Source organism: Ambystoma mexicanum, chromosome 13 (assembly GCF_040938575.1).
Source record: "Ambystoma mexicanum isolate Mex_15411 chromosome 13, UKY_AmexF1_1, whole genome shotgun sequence".
NCBI lineage: Eukaryota > Metazoa > Chordata > Amphibia > Caudata > Ambystomatidae > Ambystoma > Ambystoma mexicanum.
The window spans coordinates 740778103-740797424 of record NC_090938.1 but is presented as its reverse complement, the minus strand read 5'-3'; the positions used below and the strand labels follow the sequence as shown (position 1 = coordinate 740797424).

Here is a 19322-nt window from a genome sequence, read left to right as displayed (position 1 = left end):
TTGAGGGGTGAAGAACGCCACGACAGCTAAAGGGGCTGCCTTAGCCCCCCCCACCTCAACCCCGCCTGTGTTGCACCTATAATTACTCTAGTAGATAACAGTTGAACGTTAAAACCCAGCAAACCTGCAGAGAAAGGCGAGAAGCTGCAGATCAAATGTCTTAGTGTGTCTGTAATGTATTCCACGTGATACACATAGCCCTGATCCTCTTCAAGTACTACCATGGGGTGCCTCCCCTTTTCCCTAATCAGAAGCGCCGACACCCACAGGCAGCCCTTTAACCATGCACAGCTCTTTGGCTAAACGGCTTTCTGTTGTCGTCAGCTCCTCTCACTAAGGAACAAAAGGAGAGGCCAGGCGCCCCAGCTCTCCTCATGTTTTTTAGTGAGATGAGCTAACCCCCCTGCAGGCAGCCCTTTCACTCAAGGAGCAGCATGGTTAAAGGGCTGCATATGTGTTTGTCGACACCTGGAAGCAGCCCTTTAACCACGCAGCTACTCTCTTTAAGAAACAAAAGGAGATCTGGGGTGCACTGGTATCATACCTTTTTGCGCGCAGCCTCTCCTTTTGTTTCTTAATCATAAGCTCCAACCCCCCAGAGGCAGCCTTGCAGCGGGGCTTGGAGACTGATTTGGAACAAAATGGAGCGGCTGGGCACACAAAAGATATAATACCAATGCGCCCCAGCTCTCCTGTTTGGCACCCACTGCCTTGGAGCCAAGCATTTGCCAGGCCCCCACACCCCATAGGTGAGGAGGGGCTATAATTGGGGGAATGGCCTAAGTATGGGTGGGTGGGTTATCCCACCCCTACTTAAGCCACACCCCCTAACTAGAGCCCCACTCGATTCTGAGTCCCACTTAAAGCACTGGTTACAATACAGCTTGGGGCGCTATGCAAAGAGCAGGCGATCGTGGGAACAGCCCGCCCACGGCCCCGCTCCACTGAGCGGGGGTGTCTGGACTTAAATGTATAGAAGGTTACAGCTGAAAAACAGGTATAATATGATATGGCATTTATAACGCGCCTATACACAAGTGTTAAAGGCGCGACGAGGCAAGGGAGGGGAAACAGGGAAGACAGAGACAGCAATCCTACTAGGCCAGGTGACATTGAGATCGCGCAAGTGCAGGGGAAGGGGAAAAAGTGTGGGGGGAAGGGCAGGGGGCAGTGCAGTACATAGGATAACCTTAAAAAAAAATAGAGAGCATAAATAATAAATAATAAATAAGAGTGCGGCCAGCTGGGGGCAGTGCACGGGTAGTGCAGACATCAGGTGTCAAGTGCTGGTAGGGGCTGTAGGGATACAGAAACAGTCCCGGAGTGCAAGGGTTGCCAGGGGGGCAGTGCCGGTGTGCAACTGCCGGGAGGGGACCTGGGCCCGGGATCAGTTGGGTAGCCAGGTAACCAGTTTCAGATTTAGCCGGGAGATCAGCAGGGGATAGGAGGAGAGAAAGCAGAAGCAAAGAGGAAGGTCTTGAGGTGCTTCCGGAAGCGTAGATGGTCCTCCTCAAGTTTCAGGGGGGCAGGGAGGCTGTTCCAGAGGGAGGTCCCAGCAGAAGAAAGAGATCTACCACCTACTCGCTGCTTGGAGAAGCGACTGACCCTGAGGGAGTTGGAGGCTGATGAGCAAAGAGCTCGAGAAGGAAGATATTTAGGAAGAGAGAGTTGAAGGTATTGAGGCCCCAGGCCCCAGAAGGCCTTGTGGACGATGCAGAGGGTTTTGAACTTAATATGATAGTGTGACTCTGATTTGTACAAAATGCGCCAAACTTAGTTAGAGTTGGTTTCCAAATGTAAGATTTATTTGTAAGTGCCCTTCATGGTAACACGTGTTTCGGCAACACACGGGTGCCTTTTTCAAACCAGGGCTATTGAGTCAATTGTCAAAATAAAACATGTATATTGTTAAATGTGCCAATTTCATGATCAATATGTAAAAGAATAATCAACAATGTGCATTACATTTTCATATTTTGCCAATACAATTGTTATAATTATCACAAATGTGTTTATAGGCAGAGAAGAAACATGGGGATGGGTTAAGGGGAGGATAATTAGGGTAAAAAATGCTCACAGAGAAAAAACAAATGAAAAATCAGAATGAATGATATAAACGCAAAAACCTTCTAGTGATATTGTTTTTATCTAATGGTTGTTACTAACATGGTTGCGTGAGCTTTGATCTATGCGCTGTTAACAATTCTAGAAATTCATATATCCCAACGTTCAATTATTGCGACTGACATTATAGATTTTTCGTGTCCCGTGAGACACAGGGTACAAATTGCCCTTACTCGGAACAAAATACAATACTTAGAACACTTATTCTGCACCTTTAGCTATTTGGTTCTGATAATGTTACCTGTTTGCTTGATGCTAGATAATGTATACATTGCCGTCTGTTCCGAAATAGTACTCGGGGTAAATCCCTGAAAAAAATGATTCTGATTACCTGATGATATGCCTGAATTGTTTGTGACTTGTTATAAAGTGCTGGCTGACATTTTTGCTTATTCCTTTCTTACTTTAGTATATCATGCATACCTTGTTTACTTTACTTTAACAACGGCTATACAGTTTCTTATTTCTATTAGAAGAGATGCTATTGTTTTCTTTTTCGGACGCACAACTGAGGCGGCTGACTAATCGCATCGAAACTTACATATTTGACGCGTTTGTGTAAACGCATTCTCGCGTATCATACTGCCAAGCAGTGTACGGCATCATAAGCTCTTTGGCTTACTTGTGCAAATGGGGAACGAACGAAACGGAGAAAGAAGAAACGCTTACCGTGCAGGTGCGGGCGTCTACGCCTTATGGATCAACCTGCATCCTCTCGGTTTCGCTACTTTTGAGAGAATGGGGAGTTCGTGTTGTCGGCAGGCGTCATGGCAACGCGTAGTCCTTCCTTAGGGTTTATAGTCATAATTTAGAAAACAATAATGTCGAAAGTCATTTTTTAGAAAAAGAAATTTCGAAAAAAAAAAATTCGAATTTATTTTTCAATACGTTTTTTTTTCTAAATGGGGGGGTTCCCCCCCAACCCCCCTTTTTTTTATTTTACCCATTTTTTATACTTACCAAATCCAAAAAATACATATAAATAAAAAAATAATACATTCAACATTTTTTTTTTAGACATTTTTTTTCGTCATTTTTGTCATTCGACATTATTTTTTCTAAATTATGACCGACCACCCTTCCTTAGTTGTCATGACCCTGTCGGCCATATTTTGGGCTAGCTGGTATGCTTCTCAGTGGTGGTACGTTTGTTCGTAATGTGTTAACACTTGCAATGTACATTCTTTGCTAAAATCTCACAGAAGGTGATTGTTCATTAGCTTCTGATCAATTATTTAATGTTTTTCTATATTTTTTGCACATGCGTTAGTCCTGCCCAGTTGTTTGTATGTGAATTGTTTATCTAGATGTAGTTACGTACCTGATTGTGACCATCCAACATCCACGAATGCCAACGATTTATTTTTTGCCAAAGGTGCATAAAGCCTACCAACGTATACCAGAGGGAAGACCCATTGTAAGCGGCAACGTAGGAGCTACGGAAAATTTATCAGAGTACATTGACAACCTTCTCAATCCGGAAGTCGCCAAATTGAAGGCGTATCTGAAAGACACAACTCATGCAATACAGATTTTGAACAATATTCAGTGGCAACCAGAGTACATACTTGCTTTGCTAGACGTTCGAGCATTATATATGTCTATTCAACACCATTTAGCTATTCAAACAATAGACTATGTATTCAAGGATACCAGCGCATCACACTTCCAGCAAATTCATATGCTGAAAGAAATGCTAAAAGCAACACTAGAATTGAATGTGTTCATGTTGGATGGTAACTATTACCACCAACGTCAAGGAGTAGCTATGGGAACAAAATATGCCCCATCGTTAGCCAATTTATTCATGGGGATGCTGGAAGATAACATTGTTTACACAGACAGGCAATAAAGCGAGCATGTAGTTGTGTGGGCCCGCTATATTGATGACATTCTCCTGATCTGGAGAGGAGAAAAAGCAACACTAGAACAGTTCATACAACGGATCAACTCCAATAAATACGGAATTCAGTTTACTTCAGAAATAAACACAGTGTCCATCAACTTCCTAGATCTGACAATCTACATAAGAGACAATCAAATATACACCAAAACGTTCCGGAAACCAACGGAAGTAAATTCTACATTGTGTGCATCAAGCTGTCATTTACAAAGGGTCAAAGATAACATCCCCGCAGGAGAATTTATACGCGCAAGACGCAACTGCAAAGAACAATCTCAATTTCAAAAAGAATGCGAACTACTCTCATCAAGATTCAAGCAAAGAGGGTACAAGAGCAAGCACATCAACAAGGCAGCGGATAAAGCCTCAGCGATGGAACAGTCAGAAACTCTGTGCAAGAAATCAGCTAAGGAATGTGAATCAGAAAACATCAGATTCATCACATCTTATTCGAATGACCACTCCAAGATCAGGCAAATATTGTACAAAAACTGGCATCTATTACAATTGGACCCAGACCTAATGGCTTTCACACACAAGAAACCACAAATTGTATTTACTAGAGCGAAAACTTTAAGGAACTTTGTTAGTCCTTCTATGCTTCCCAGCATCAATGTTAGCCAGCCAACAAATAGGTTAACACCAGACATGTTTGGATTCAGGAAATGTGGGACATGCTCCATGTGTCCATATGCTCACGCACCTGCAACAAAATTGCACATGGGAATATTTTGAACATTAAACAGAATATTAACTGCCGAACTACGCACGTAGTATATGCTATAATTTGTGACTGTCACAAAATATATATTGGGAGCACTATTCGCCAACTTCGAACAAGAATTTGTGAACATTTATCTGGCATTGGAAGCCAAAAACAGAGTCTGCCTTTAGCCGTACATTGGCAACTAGAGCACCAAATGGCAGACAAAAAAGGAATCAGATTCATTGGTCTGAAACATGTAAAGCTTGATAGAAGAGGTGGTAATCTCGAGATGGCATTGCGACAAACAGAAGCCAGACTTATTTGTCATTTTCAAGCTACACATTGGGGTTTGAACACCGACAGTGAAATGTACAGTTTTCTATGAATATATTCAGCAAATCAATTGCAACAACAACACATCTAGTCACATAAATCCATTATGGACCATGGTTATCCATGTCTGCATACATGGTTTAAAATAAGATACCAACCTACACACACATCTTACCTTGTACCAGGGTCACTCAAATTAATACAGTTTTTTATTGTACAGTCAGCAAGTAAGTAATATGCAAAGTTTTTACATAAGATTATTGAATGTAGGAACGTGATAAAATGTATTTCTCACACAGGGTAATGATCACTGGTATCCTGGTAATGTAGAGAACATTCATAGCATAACTTAGTAATGCGGTCACAATCAGGTACGTAACTACATCTAGATAAACAATTCACATACAAACAACTGGGCAGGACTAACACATGTGCAAAAAATATAGAAAAACATTAAATAATTGATCAAAAGCTAATGAACAATCACCTTCTGTGAGATTTTAGCAAAGAATTTACATTGCAAGTGTTAACACATTACGAACAAACGTACCACCACTGAGAAGCATACCAGCTAGCCCAAAATATGGCCGACAGCGTCATGACAACTAAGGAAGGACTACGCGTTGCCATGACGCCTGCCGAGCGACACGAACTCCCCATTCTCTCAAAAGTAGCGAAATCGAGAGGATGCAGGTTGATCCATAAGGCGTAGACGCCCGCACCTGCGCGGTAAGCGTTTCTTCTTTCTCCGTTTCGTTCGTTCGTTCCCCGTTTGCACAAGTAAGCCAAAGAGCTTATGATGCTGTACACTGCTTGGCAGTATGATACGCGAGAATGCGTTTACACAAACGCGTCAAACATGTAAGTTTCGATGCGATTAGTCAGCCGCCTCAGTTGTGCGTCCGATTCGCTCAACATGCATGCAAAAAGAAAACAATAGCATCTCTTCTAATAGAAATAAGAAACTGTATAGCCGTTGTTAAAGTAATGTAAACAAGGTATGCATGATATACTAAAGTAAGAAAGGAATAAGCAAAAATATCAGCCAGCACTTTATAACAAGTCACAAACAATTCAGGCATATCATCAGGTAATCGGAATCATTTTTTTCAGGGATTTACCCCGAGTACTATTTCGGAACAGACGGCAATGTATACATTATCTAGCATCAAGCAAACAGGTAACATTATCAGAACCAAATGGCTAAAGGTGCAGAATAAGTGTTCTAAGTATTGTATTTTGTTCTGAGTAAGGGCATTTTGTACCCTGTGTCTCACGGGACACGAAAAATCTATAATGTCAGTCGCAATAATTGAACGTTGAGTTATATGAATTTCAAGAATTGTTAACAGTGCATAGATCAAAGCTCACGCAACCATGTTAGTAACAACCATTAGATAAAAACAATATCACTAGAAGGTTTTTGCGTTTATATCATTAATTCTGATTTTTCATTTGTTTTTTCTCTGTGAGCATTTTTTACCCTAATTATCCTCCCCTTAACCCATCCCCATGTTTCTTCTCTGCCTATAAACACATTTGTGATAATTATAACACTTGTATTGGCAAAATATGAAAATGTAATGCACATTGTTGATTATTCTTTTACATATTGATCATGAAATTGGCACATTTAACAATATACATGTTTTATTTTGACAATTGACTCAATAGCCCTGGTTTGAAAAAGGCACCCGTGTGTTGCCGAAACACGTGTTACCATGAAGGGCACTTACAAATAAATCTTAAATTTGGAAACCAACTCTAACTAAGTTTGGTGCATTTTGTACAAAGGAGAGTCACACTATCATATTATCATATCTTAGAGGTGGGGGTGTGTACCTCTATCTCTCCTGCCAAATGCGACAAGTACATTGACGTATGAGAATCTATCATCGGGTCGCAGACTGTGTAGGTCGGCGTTAAACCACCCAACAACCTGCTAATATTGGTTTTGAACTTAATCCTCGCCGCCACTGGGAGCTAGTGAAGAGATTTCAGTCCTGGAGAGATACGATCCCTGGGCTTGAGGCCAAGGACAAGTCTCGCAGTCCTGTTTTCGATGAGTTGCAAAGGGCGGAGAATAGAGGCAGGCAGATTAAGAAAGAGGCTGTTGCAGTAGTCCAGCCTAGAGAGAACCAGAGTTCTGGAGACAGTGAGCTTCTGGGAGAAGGAGATGAAAGGAAGAATACCTCTGAGGAGGTACAGCTGGTAGTGTGACTTCTTAGAGACGTCAGAGATGTGAGGAGAGAAGGAAAGTGTGGAGTCGAAGATGACCCTGAGGTTTTTAGCCTCACAGGTGGGAGCAGGAAGAGGGCCAAGAGAGGCCGGCCAGAGAGCGACAGGAAAGGAGGGAGCAGGTGTGCCGATGAGGAGAATCTGTCTTACTGGCATTAAGGCAGAGATCATTGGTGGCGCATCACTCCTGGATGGCGGACAGACAATCAGAAATGAGAGAGGGAGAAGAGGTGGCAGAAGGGAGCCTAAAAATGAGTTGAGTGTCATCCGCATAGCACTGAAAGTTGGGGCAGAGAGCTGCAATGCAGTGGGCGAGAAGTGCCAGGTATTGTTTGAACAGCCAGGGAGAGAGGTTAGACCCCTGGGGAACACCACAGGTAGAGATAGAGATGGAGGAGAGGAAGGACCCAAGTTGGACCTGGGAGGGTAGATCGGAGAGGAAGGAGGTCAGCCAAGCCAGGGCCTGATTGGTGATACCCAGGTTATCACAGAGACGGTTGAGCAGGATGGCATGGTTGACCGTGTCATAGGCAGAAGAGAGATCAACTAAGATAAGGACACAGGGGTGTTGGAATCAAGGTTGGAGAGCAGGTCTTCACAGATGTTCAGGAGAGCAGTTTCCGTGCTTCTGGCAGCTCTGAAGCCAGACTGATGGTCGTGGAGACAACCAACAGATTCAGAGTGAATATTAAGCTGGGAGATGGCCAGCTTTTCCAGGAGTTTGCCTAGGAAAGGAGTGATGGAGATTGGACAATAGTTAGCCGGGCAGGAAGAGTCGGCAGAGGGTTTCTTAAGTAGAGGGTGCACAAGGGAGTGCTTCCGGGGGGAGGGGGAAGACTCCAGTGGCAAATGAGTGGTTGCAGAAGTCAGCCAGAGCAGGGTGTCAATGTGGTCCTTGATGGTTTTGGAGGAACAGGGGTGAACCTGTTTTGACGAGACTTTCATAGATCAGCCTTGTCTAGAAACCTTGTCTGAGGAGAACAGGGAAAAGAAAGAGAAGGAGGGAGGTGAGGAAACCGAAGACGGGCCAAAAGAAGAGCAGGGAGTAGAAGGCAAGCGGAGGAAAGGAACAGAGAGGACAGGATGTCCTGAGTTTTAGAGATGAAATGAGAAGGTAGGGCCGTGCAGAGGGACTGGGAGGGACAGGAGAGGTAGAGACTGCATCAGGATTGGCCAGCTCCTTGCAGATTTATTTTAAAGACTTGGGCCGTTTTGTTCCATGCCGCGGAGACCTGGGCTTGGATGCAGGCTCTCTTCTTGGTGCGGACGGAGAGCCGGTATTGCCTTTGGAGCAGGCGTCTTACGTTTAAGGGTGACGAGGTCTGAGTCGTACCAAGAGTTGCACTTGGCTTTGGGCTTCAAGCGGATCTTCATGACAGGGGCAAGAACATCGAGAGTATCAGATATAGCAGAGTGGAGCATGGAAAGGGCTGTGTCAGGGTGTGAGTCAGCCAAGGGGGGAGGGGTGAGGGTGAGAAAGTGGCGGTGAAAGCCTCAACTGACACACGCTTCATGGGTCGGATAACCGAGAAGGTAGGTGGCAGTGCTGGAGTTGGCTTGGCATGAGGGGTAGAGAGGGTGAGATGGGAGGAAAGGAGAAAGTGATCACTCCAGGAGAGATGAGTGGTGACAGGGATCGAAAGGGGAAGGTCTGAAGAGATCAGAACATCCAGAGTGTGCCCTGCAGAGTCGAGCCAGAGGGGAGAATAGAGAGTGAGTGAGAGAGAGTCACAGAGGTCACAAAAGAGTCCAGTGGAAGGACAAAAAGCATCCAGGTGGACGTTGAAGTCTCCAAGAAGGAGGAGTTGAGTGGTTGAGACCAGGAAGGAAGAGGAGAGGTCCGCCCACTCAGAGAGGAAGAAGGAGATCTGACCAGGTGGCCGATAGATGGTAGCCACTGTAAGGGAATGGCAAGGAGAGAGAGAGAGCCTGCAGACGAGGCATTCAAAAGAGGAGTAGGCCTGCGTAGGAATGACAGAAGCAGGAATCCACTCAGGGAAGATCAGGGCTACACCCCCTCCGGAGCGGTTGGATCTGGCCACAGAGAGGATCTCATAGCCATCAGGGAGGAGAGTGTCAAAGCTCGTGACAGAGCTGGCCGTTAACCATGTCTCGGTGAGTCCGAGGACATCGAAGTCAAGTTCCTCCAGGAGGCGGCAGATGTCAGAGGAGTGTTTGACAGCTGAGCAAGAGTTTAGAGTGGCAATGTGGAGAAGTTTGCCATCCTTGAAAGTCTTCCGGAGAGGGGTACAAATCAGAGGTACACCCTGCGGAGGTGTAGAAGCAGCCAGAGGGGGGACAGAAGAGGAAGGAGGAGAGGGCAAGGTAGCCAAGCAGAAGACAGCAGGGGTAGGCGAGGAAGCCGTGGAGGGGAGAGAGGGGACAGCAGGAGAAGAAAGGAAATTGATGAGGCGCAGGAAGCATCTATCGAAGAGGACAAGGTTGGCTTGAGGGCCTTTGACAAAGACGGTACCATTCAAGTAAACATTAATGATGACCCTAGAGGAGTGGAAGGAGGCCAAGAGGGCCTCCCACCGGGTGACACCATTAATGGGAGAGGAAGAGAAGGGAGAAAGCACAGAGACCATATGTAGAGTCCATAGGTCTGGCGTGGTAACGACAAAGAGGATGTCGGTGAAAGTTTGCCTGGAGGAGGCACTGGTATAGGTGTCAGTGATAGGGAGGCCTGGGTTGGAGACCAGGATGTCCTTTTTAAACTTTTTCCTGCCAGATTTAGTGAGGAGTGCAGGATAGTCGATGGAGAAGCAGTTAGAAAAGGTAGGAGAGACAGAGAGCACCATAGAGTAGGTAGGGAGAGGAGAGAAGAGTAAGGAGTGGGGAAGGGTAGGGGAGAACACTGGGGGAAGGACACAGGGCAGGGTGCAAGCAGACGAGAAAGAGGGAGATGAGACAAGTTGACAATTGGACAAGAAGACAGGCGCTTAAGTTTTAACAGGAGAACACCACACCTAAGTTTGAGAGTCCTGTATAGGAGGGGAAAAGGCCTAGGTTTCACAATGCAATTTTGAACTACTTTCACAGTGCAATTTTAAATACTTTCAAATGAAAATTTAAAAAGAGGAGAAAGCACACCTACGTTTGAGAGTGAGCAGTTTCTCCAGCAAGCCCCCACCTACTGGGTGAAAATCCGCAGAACAGCCCGCTCACTGTCCCGCTCCACTCGCCGGTTTATTCTGTTACAGGAGACTTGGGGTACAGAGAAGTATACAATTTAGCTGTAAACTTTATCACCCTAGCGATTCACGGGTGGCACTGCAAAATCCCATTCCCAAGTAATCCGGATCCCAAAAATTCACTGTTTTATAAAAGTCTTGAATCATGGGAGGGTTGAATGTCATGTACATACCAAGTTGTCCATTATATGTTGTGTATTCTTTTTCGGGCATTATCAAAACCCTTCTTGCATTTGCGCCCATGCTGTACAATTGCCTTAGTCCCTTCTGGTGTCATTCCTCAGGCTTCCTCCCTAGATTTATTTACACAGGATATTACACCACACACACTTGCGCCCGCACACACACAAGCTTTTTCTACGATGGTTGTTTTTCATGAAATCATTATTTGCATTTAGAAAGTGACCCTCCCCGCCATATCCAATGACTCCACCCATGTCAGTGAGCTACACCGCCAGGAACATGGATGCCATAGGCAGCAATCTGCCCATCTGATTGGAATACCAGTCCTCACCTATGAGGAAGAAACGTACTGTCCATGTCCAGAGTGAATGTGTGTATGCAGAGGATTTATAGAGTGTAACCCTAGCTGGGAAGCAGCGGAGTGCTGTACAGAGGGAACACACCCCAGGGGTTACACGTAGGGTGCGGAGGCGGCAGAGGAGCTGGAATGGGTAGGAAAAGCAGGGGCAGAGCGTAATCCTAGCTGGACAGCAGCGTAGCACTGTACAGAGGGGACGCACCCCAGGGGTTACACATAGGGTGCCGAGGCGGCAGAGGAGCTGGAATAGGTAGGCGGAGCAGGGGCAGGGCGTAACCCTAGCTGGTAAGCAGCAGAGCGCTGTACAGAGGGGATGCACTCGATGGGGTTACACGTAGGGTGCAGAGGTGGCAGAGGAGCTGGAATGGGTAGGAAGAGCACGGGCAGAGCATAACCCTAGCTGGGAAACAGAGCGCTGTACAGAGGGGACGCACCCCAGGAGTTACACGTAGGGTGCCGAGGCGGCAGAGGAGCTGGAATGGGTAGGAGGAGCAGGGGCAGAGCGTAACCCTAGCTGGGAAGCAGCGGAGCGCTGTACAGAGGGGATGCACCCCAGGGGTTACACGTAGGGTGTGGAGGTGGCAGAGGAGCTGGAATGGGTAGGAAGAGCAGGGGCAGAGCATAACCCTAGCTGGGAAGCAACGGAGCGCTGTACAGAGGGGATGCACCCCAGGAGTTACACGTAGGGTGCCGAGGTGGCAGAGAAGCTGGAATGGGTAGGAGGAGCAGGGGCAGAGCGTAACCCTAGCTGGGAAGCAGCAGAGCGCTGTACAGAGGGGACGCACCGCAGGGGTTCCACGTAGGGTGCCGAGGCCGCAGAGGAACTGGAATAGATGGGAAGAGCAGGGGCAGAGCGCTGTACAGAGGGGACGCACCCTGGGTGTTACACGTAGGGTGCTGAGGTGGCAGAGGAGCTGGAATAGATAGGAAGAGCAGGGGCAGAGCATAACCCTAGCTGGGAAGCAGCAGAGCGCTGTACAGAGGGGACACACCCCAAGGGTTACACGTAGGGTGTGGAGGCGGCAGAGGTGCTGGAATGGGTTGGAAGAGCAGGGGCAGAGCGTAACCCTAGCTGGGAAGCAGCTGAGAGCTGTACAGAGGGGACGCACCCCAGGGGTTCCACGTAGGGTGCTGAGGCGGCAGAGGAGCTGGAATAGGTAGGCGGAGCAGGGACAGAGCGTAACCCTAGCTGGGAAGCAGCTGAGCGCTGTACAGAGGGGACACACCCCAGGGGTTACACGTAGGGTGTGGAGGTGGCAGAGGAGCTGGAATGGGTAGGAAGAGCAGGGGCAGTAGGGGCTCCACGTTGGGAAAAGTAGGGTTGAGTGGAGCAATCTGCGATTGGCAAGATGTTCTTTACAGAGTAGGGTCTTCAGGTCCTTCCTGAACTGTAGGATGGAGGGGGCCAGTGTTCTCTGCACGGGTTGTAGACGCCCCTGAGCGGAATACATTCCATAGAACAGGTTACTTGAACCACGTTCGTTCTCAGTAGTGGGACTCTCATGATTTTGTATTTTTGGAAGACTTGGGGTTTCCTCATAAGTCACGAAGGGTAATCTAGACGTGGACCCCTTGCTCACTGCGCCTTAGAGTGACTCATCTTTTCCTAAGTGATGAGGCTCAACAAGGCCAAAGCACATGCTTGGGGTTGCTGATGGTACTCGTGTTCAGAGGAGTATTGCCTTTCCATGCTGGACTGCCCTTGTGGGTGGGACCATGCTGATATGCAAATGGATATTTCCTTTTGTGAATGGTGCAGTGCAGGGAACTCAAGAGGCCAAACCAAAGCAATCTTCCAAGCGAGAGCAGCTCCAGGGAACTCAAGAGGCCAAACAAAAGCAATCTTCCAAGCGAGAGCAGCTCCAGGGAACTGAAGAGGCCAAACCAAAGCAATCTGCCAAGCGAGAGCAGCTCCAGGGAACTCAAAGCCAAAGCAATCTGCCAAGCGAGAGCAGCTCCAGGGAACTCAAAACCAAAGCAATCTGCCAAGCGAGAGCAGCTCCAGGGAACCGAAGAGGCCAAACCAAAGCAATCTGCCAAGCGACTGCAGCCCCAGGGACCTCAAGAGGGCAAACCAAAGCAATCTGCCAAGCAACAGCAGCCCCAGGGAACTCAAGGGGCCAAACAAAAGCAATCTTCCAAGCGAGAGCAGCTCCAGGGAACTCAAGAGGCCAAACAAAAGCAATCTTCCAAGCGAGAGCAGCTCCAGGGAACTGAAGAGGCCAAACCAAAGCAATCTGCCAAGCGAGAGCAGCTCCAGGGAACTCAAAGCCAAAGCAATCTGCCAAGCGAGAGCAGCTCCAGGGAACTCAAAACCAAAGCAATCTGCCAAGCGAGAGCAGCTCCAGGGAACCGAAGAGGCCAAACCAAAGCAATCTGCCAAGTGACTGCAGCCCCAGGGACCTCAAGAGGGCAAACCAAAGCAATCTGCCAAGCAACAGCAGCCCCAGGGAACTCAAGGGGCCAAACCAAAGCAATCTGCCAAGAGAGAGCAGCTCCAGGGAACTCAAGGGTCCAAACCAAAGCAATCTGCCAAACCAAAGCAATCTGCCAAGCGAGAGCATCTCCAGGGAACTCAAGAGGCCAAACAAAGCAATCTGCCAAGCGAGTGCAGCGTCAGGGAACTCAAGGGGCCAAACCAAAGCAATCTGCCAAGCGAGAGCAGCTCCAGGGAACTGAAGAGGCCAAAGTGGGGATTTCTGGAGTTGGCATTGGCGATATTTGGGTCCAAACGAGATACATATGTCTCCTTTTAGGCAAGAACAAGGAGGTGCAGGTGATACTTGGGATGCACAAAGTGAAGCAGGATGCCTTGGAAATGGGCATTTGTGTCGAAGGAGGACCCCTCCTCTCTAAAGAAGTCGTTTTGGCAGTGGTGTCTGGTGAATTTTTTAATTGGAGGAGCATAAATGTTTCCCACAAATAATCAGGATCAGCTGTGCGTAGCTAGATAGCCCGAAAAACACGTTTAAAATGGTGCCTTTTATAACACACTCTCTGTGAAGAATTGGGTAAAAGGCCACAAAGTTTGCAATCGGTTTTTTTAGGATAGCTCACGAAAAAATCTCATAGATTCAAGTCACCAACAGTGCACAGGAGCATTTCCCAAAGCATTTTCATGATGCCCTTTTCACAATATATGCCAATATAAAAAACATGTTCCTGTTGGCTGCGCCGATACATATCCATGCTGACTCCACTGGCTGTGCCAATACATATCCATGCTGACTCCACCAATATATACCAGCCTTCGAATATCAGAGCATACTCATGTTTGCTTTGTGCACAACATCGTTAATGATAGTATAATAAAACATATTCATGCTGGCTCTTCCAATATATACCATTATCCCCATGTAAGAACATAATCCTACTAGCTCTGTAAGTAAAAATGCCATTTCACACTAAGAAAACATGCCCTGACTCCCTGCACCAATTTAGGCCAATCTGCCGTGTACGAACACCCATCATGACTTTACCCTTGATGCCAGTAAACAAATCCCATGCCACAAAAAGAAAATGTAGCCAGAAAGGCTGCCCAAATGCAGGGTAGTCTGTCCACATAAAAATGTTTATCATGTCTGTTTTCTCTTGATGCTCAGTAACAAATGCCATGCCACAGTAAGGAAGCATGTATAGACTGGATGCACCAATGTAGGCCAGTCTAGCCCTGTAATAACACTTATCATGTTTGCTGTACCCTAGATGCTGTGAAAAATGTCATGCTACAGTAAGAAAATGTATCCAAACTGGCTGCACCGTAGTAGGCCCGTTACTGACTCTTCTACCAGGAAGGTCTCCGGCTCCCCCTTCATTAGCACCAACCTTGAGGAGGAACTCCATGGCCCACTGTGGACTTCCCTCTTCTGCCCTCGCTCTCTGGAAAGAGTGGCTTAAGGGCTGAATAATGCTTCTCCTATTGATGACAGGTGCCACAGCCCACTGCACGTCTGTCTGGGTGGTAGCTCCTCCTTCACACGCCCCCGATCAGGAGGGACGACGCTGAGGGACTGAGAAGGCTGGTGGCTTTTCTGGAGTGACAGGAGGACCTCCCAGAACTGATGTGGAGCCTCCTTTCCCGTTTTAAACAGGTGAGTGCTCCTAAATGATGGTTGTGTCTGGCTTGCTCCAGTGTAGTAATGCAGCATGGTAGTAGAAGACACTCCAGGTCCCTCTCCAGAAGAAGGGGGAGGAGCAGAGAGTGGGTGAGATCCTTGAGTAGATCGCCTTCTTACAGACATCACCATCCACCCCCAACTCATAGAGTGGCACCTATGTGCCCTCCTAGCACTATGGCACCCACTCAACCTTCGGTGTCCATCACTGTTTCAGCAGCAGAGTAGAAGGCCCTCATCACTGAGACTGTGAATGCTGCTGTTGATGCTCAGCTGCCTCTGCCTTGTCCATTACCTCAGGTCCCCACCCCTGGTCCATAGGCCCATCCACTGGGGGCTGCGGAGGGCCTGGGTGGCTCAGAGAATGATGAGCCTGAGTGGAACATAATTGTGACATTTCAGAGAAAAGAGATTATTGAGGAGGTCACAGCCATCTCTTGCAGAACCTGGACCTGAGAGATACGAATGCTCCCCAGGTGGGGAAAGGAACGCTGTATGCATACAGCCGTTTCTTTATCACCCCTCCGACAGGGCTGCCATTTCTCCTGAACATGCTAAACATTATCTTCAGAGAGTGGAAGGGTCCAGAGAAGGCAGCTGTACCCAGAGGGGGGCCAGACTCAATCCCAACCACGGGTTTATTTTTACAGAGTTCCCCTAAACACTCAAGATTAACTTTCCCCTTCTTTGATTTACAAAACACACATCAGTGGCCACTCTGGATGCGGCTCCTTCTGACCCCCATCAACAAGAAGGTTTAGAGTGACTTGAAGAGAGTCTATGGGGACACTAAGTGTGGTCTCATGCCAACACATACCTTGGCTATGCCACCCAGTCCTTGCTGAAGGACATCCATCTTCTGGCCTCCCTCTTAGATGAAGGGCAGACTCTGCTGATGTACTGGAGATTCTAAAGAAGGACATTGTGTTCAGTTTAGACATCTCCCATGACCTCTTCAGAGCCATCACCCGCCAGAGTGTATCAGAGATTATGGCTAGGCGACAGTTCTGGCTTTGTATACGGAAGGCGGAGGCCTCACAGAGAGCCATTCTGCTTCGACTGCCATTTCTTGGAAAACCTCTGATTGGCTCATAGTTGGGGAAACTGTTAAGGAGGCCCAGCATTGGAAAAGGTGATGTTCCTCCATCAGACATCTACGCCCGCAGGGGTGGTTACAGGTACCAGTACCATGGATGATTTCAGATGGCGTGTGGTCCTCAGAGAGGTCGCTTTCAGGGCAGGAGCACCTTTAACCCTATCCTCGCCAGAGCAAAGCTGGCTCATGCCCCGCCAGCATTCCTGACTGCAGGCAGGTCTCCAGTTTCTCTCCTCCCGATTGCCTCGTCCAGGGGTGGGGGATTGCCTGCAGGATTCTCACCCCATTTGGGAAAAGGAGGTCTCCAAGGCCTAGGTCCTGGACATTGTTCGAGTGGGCTACTTCATACAGTTACTTTCCTCCCCCTGGACTCAGGGCTGTTGGTCACCCATTGGCCCAAGAGAGGAGAATCCTAATACTTGTAAAGAAACCATCAGGGACTTGGAGACTGATAATACACCTCAAGAGAGTGAATGGCTTGATAAAGACATTCGATCCTGGATGGAAACACTTCAGGTCATTGTTCCCCTAGTGGTCCCCAGACACATCCTAACTTCAGTAGACCTGAAGGGGCTTATTCACATGTGCTGATCCATCCTGGAAACCAGAGGCTCCATCCGTTTGCTGAGGAGGGTCTACAGCTTCAGTTTCAGGTTCTCCCTTTCATACTGAGGTCAGCACCATGAGTGTTCTCCAAGGTCCTGGCCCCGCCTTATAGGTCTCCTTCACTAGAGGGGAGTTGCACTCTATCCGTACCTGGACGATCGGTTAATACATGTCCCATCCCTGGTCCACTGCTCACGGTACACTAACTGGTCTGCACCACTCTGACTTGCTTCAGGTGACTCCTAAACTACAAGAAATCATCATTGCAACCAACCCAGATCCTGGAGTGTGTGGGTGGCTCGTTCAACACATTGAGGGGGTGGGTCTCCTTTCCCCCGCCCAGGGCGGCAAGCTCCAATCACAACTCTTGGCTTGCCTGGAGTCCAGGGGGGCATCTGCGCTCCAGTGGCTCACCATTTAGGGTTGCATAGCAGCAATGGTCTTTGTCATCCCCTGGGTGAGATGCCATCTCAGGACTCTGGTAAATCACCTTCTGGGCCATTGGCAGGCATCCTCTCAGGATTACAGCATGTGGGTACCGATGTTGTTGTCAGACTCCAATCTCCATGCAGGATTTCCCATTGCCCCCCCATGCCGGTCGTTCTCACAATGGGCGGATGCCAGCCAGAGGGGTTGGAGATGCTCCTGCAACCAGCTGATCACCCAGGGCAGGTGGCCATCTGCGGATGGCTACAGGTGCTCCGGTTCGAGGGAGCTCTTTACGATTTGGGAGTTTCTCTGCACCCTGTGCCAGGATCTCCAGGGATGGCTGTTCCGATAGGCACGGACAACCAAGTTGCAAAGAGCTACATCAATAGACGGGGGGACATGTTCCCATTCTATGCAGGAAGGTGCATCACAGATCATGGACGGGGCAGAGGAAACCTGCTCTCAATAAGAGCAGCTTATCTTCCAGGCATCCTGAACCCCAGAGCAGATGCCCTCGGCTGGTGGTTTCCCTCCTCGGTAGAGTATTCTCTGTCGGTCCAGACCTGCCAGCTCGTCTGCTCCTGACAAGGATACCTCTCGTGGATCTCTTTGCTTCTCGGGCAGTTGCTCTCCTCCCCCCGTTCTTTACCCTGGCCTTGGATACTGAAGCCATGGGGGTGGATGCCATGTCATAGAGCTGGCCTCGGGCTTGTCTCAGTGTCTTCCCTCTCCTCCAGAAGCTCCTGCTGCGTATCAAGAGGGAGAGGCTGTGGATCATTCTTATGGCACCCTGATGGCCAAGGAAGGCATGGTGGTTCCCCTCCTTCAGCTTCCATCTGCCAGTGGTCCCCTCCCTTTCAGCCCACACCCCATGTGATGGTCCATCTGTCCCTTTCCCACCCTAGGTATCTTCATCTGGTGGTCTGGCTCTGGAAAGATTAGGGCTTGAGAGAAGGGGGCTGTCCTCAGAGCTTGCAGTGGCTGCTCAGGGGTCTAAGAGGTCCTTCACTCTCGCTGCCTATGCTCAGCACTGGATGCAGTGGCTGCTCAGGGGTCTAAGAGGGCCTTCACTCTCACTGCACTCTTGCTGCCTATGCTTGGCACTGGATGCAGTGGCTGCTCGGGGGTCTAAGAGGGCCTTCACTCTCACTGCCTATTCTCAGCACTGAATGCAGTGGCTGCTCAGGGGTCTAAGAGGTCCTTCACTCTCGCTGCCTGTGCTCGGCACTGGATGCATTGGCTGCTCAGGGGTCTAAGAGGTCCTTCACTCTCACTGCCTATGCTGGGCACTGGATGCAGTGGCTGCTCAGTGGTGTAGGAGGTGCTTCACTCTCACTGCCTATGCTCGGCACTGGATGCAGTGGCTGCTCAGGGGTCTAAGAGCTCCTTCTCTCTCACTGCCTATGCTCGGCACTGGGTGCAGTACACCTAAAAGGTCCTTCACTCTCACTACCTATGCTCGGCACTGGATGCAGTGGCTGCTCAGGGGTCTAAGAGGTCTGTGGGGACATAATCTCGCAAGATCGCGGGAAGGCGTTCTCGCGAGAAGACAGAGCGCTGAGAGTGCGAAAACGCTGGAGGCGGCAGAACGAAGCTAGCAGTGAATGAAGAAGCACTGCCCAGCGCTCCGAAACCACGTCCCCCATGAGGGAACTCTTGAAGAAGGGTGCGACCTACACGTGGGCCCCAGCAGGACGATGCGTTCATCCAGATCAAAAAGAGGATCCTGCACACGCCCTGTCTCAAACCTTTCAACCCTGAATGGGAAACATGCATCACAACAGACGCCAGCGTCAATGGGCTAGGCGCCACGTTAACCCAAAAAAAGGGGGACACAGAGAACATAGTAGCCTTCGCCTCAAAGGCGCTATCAGCATCAGAGAAGAACTACTCCACTGTGGAAAAGGAAATGCTGGCGTGCGCCTTGGCAGTCGAGTATTTCAGATCATACGTCTGGGGTGCCAAATTTCGGTTGGTCACTGACCACAAATCTCTCATACACATGTTAAGCCCAAGCGGCACCAAGACCGCCACTCC

The 19322-nt window shown here is 48.5% G+C and overlaps 1 protein-coding gene and 1 long non-coding RNA gene across 4 annotated transcripts in view; one reads left to right on the top strand and one right to left on the bottom strand.

Moving 5' to 3' along the window:
• Window positions 1–1790: 1790 nt before the first annotated feature.
• Window positions 1791–2876, bottom strand: LOC138520675 (uncharacterized). Its single transcript, XR_011282853.1, has 3 exons — window positions 2794–2876; window positions 2366–2432; window positions 1791–1871 (listed from the first exon to the last, which is right to left on the bottom strand). It is a non-coding gene; the product is annotated as an uncharacterized lncRNA (long non-coding RNA).
• A 2835-nt stretch (window positions 2877–5711) lies between these two features.
• LOC138521874 (E3 ubiquitin-protein ligase TRIM39-like) overlaps window positions 5712–19322 on the top strand; it is a 225539-nt gene continuing 211928 nt past the window's right edge. For all 3 annotated transcript variants that reach the window (XM_069635029.1, XM_069635031.1, XM_069635028.1), the window contains exons 1-2: window positions 5712–5795; window positions 6180–6246. The gene's annotated coding sequence lies outside the window, so the exon portion shown is untranslated. The remainder of the gene's footprint in view (window positions 5796–6179; window positions 6247–19322) is intronic.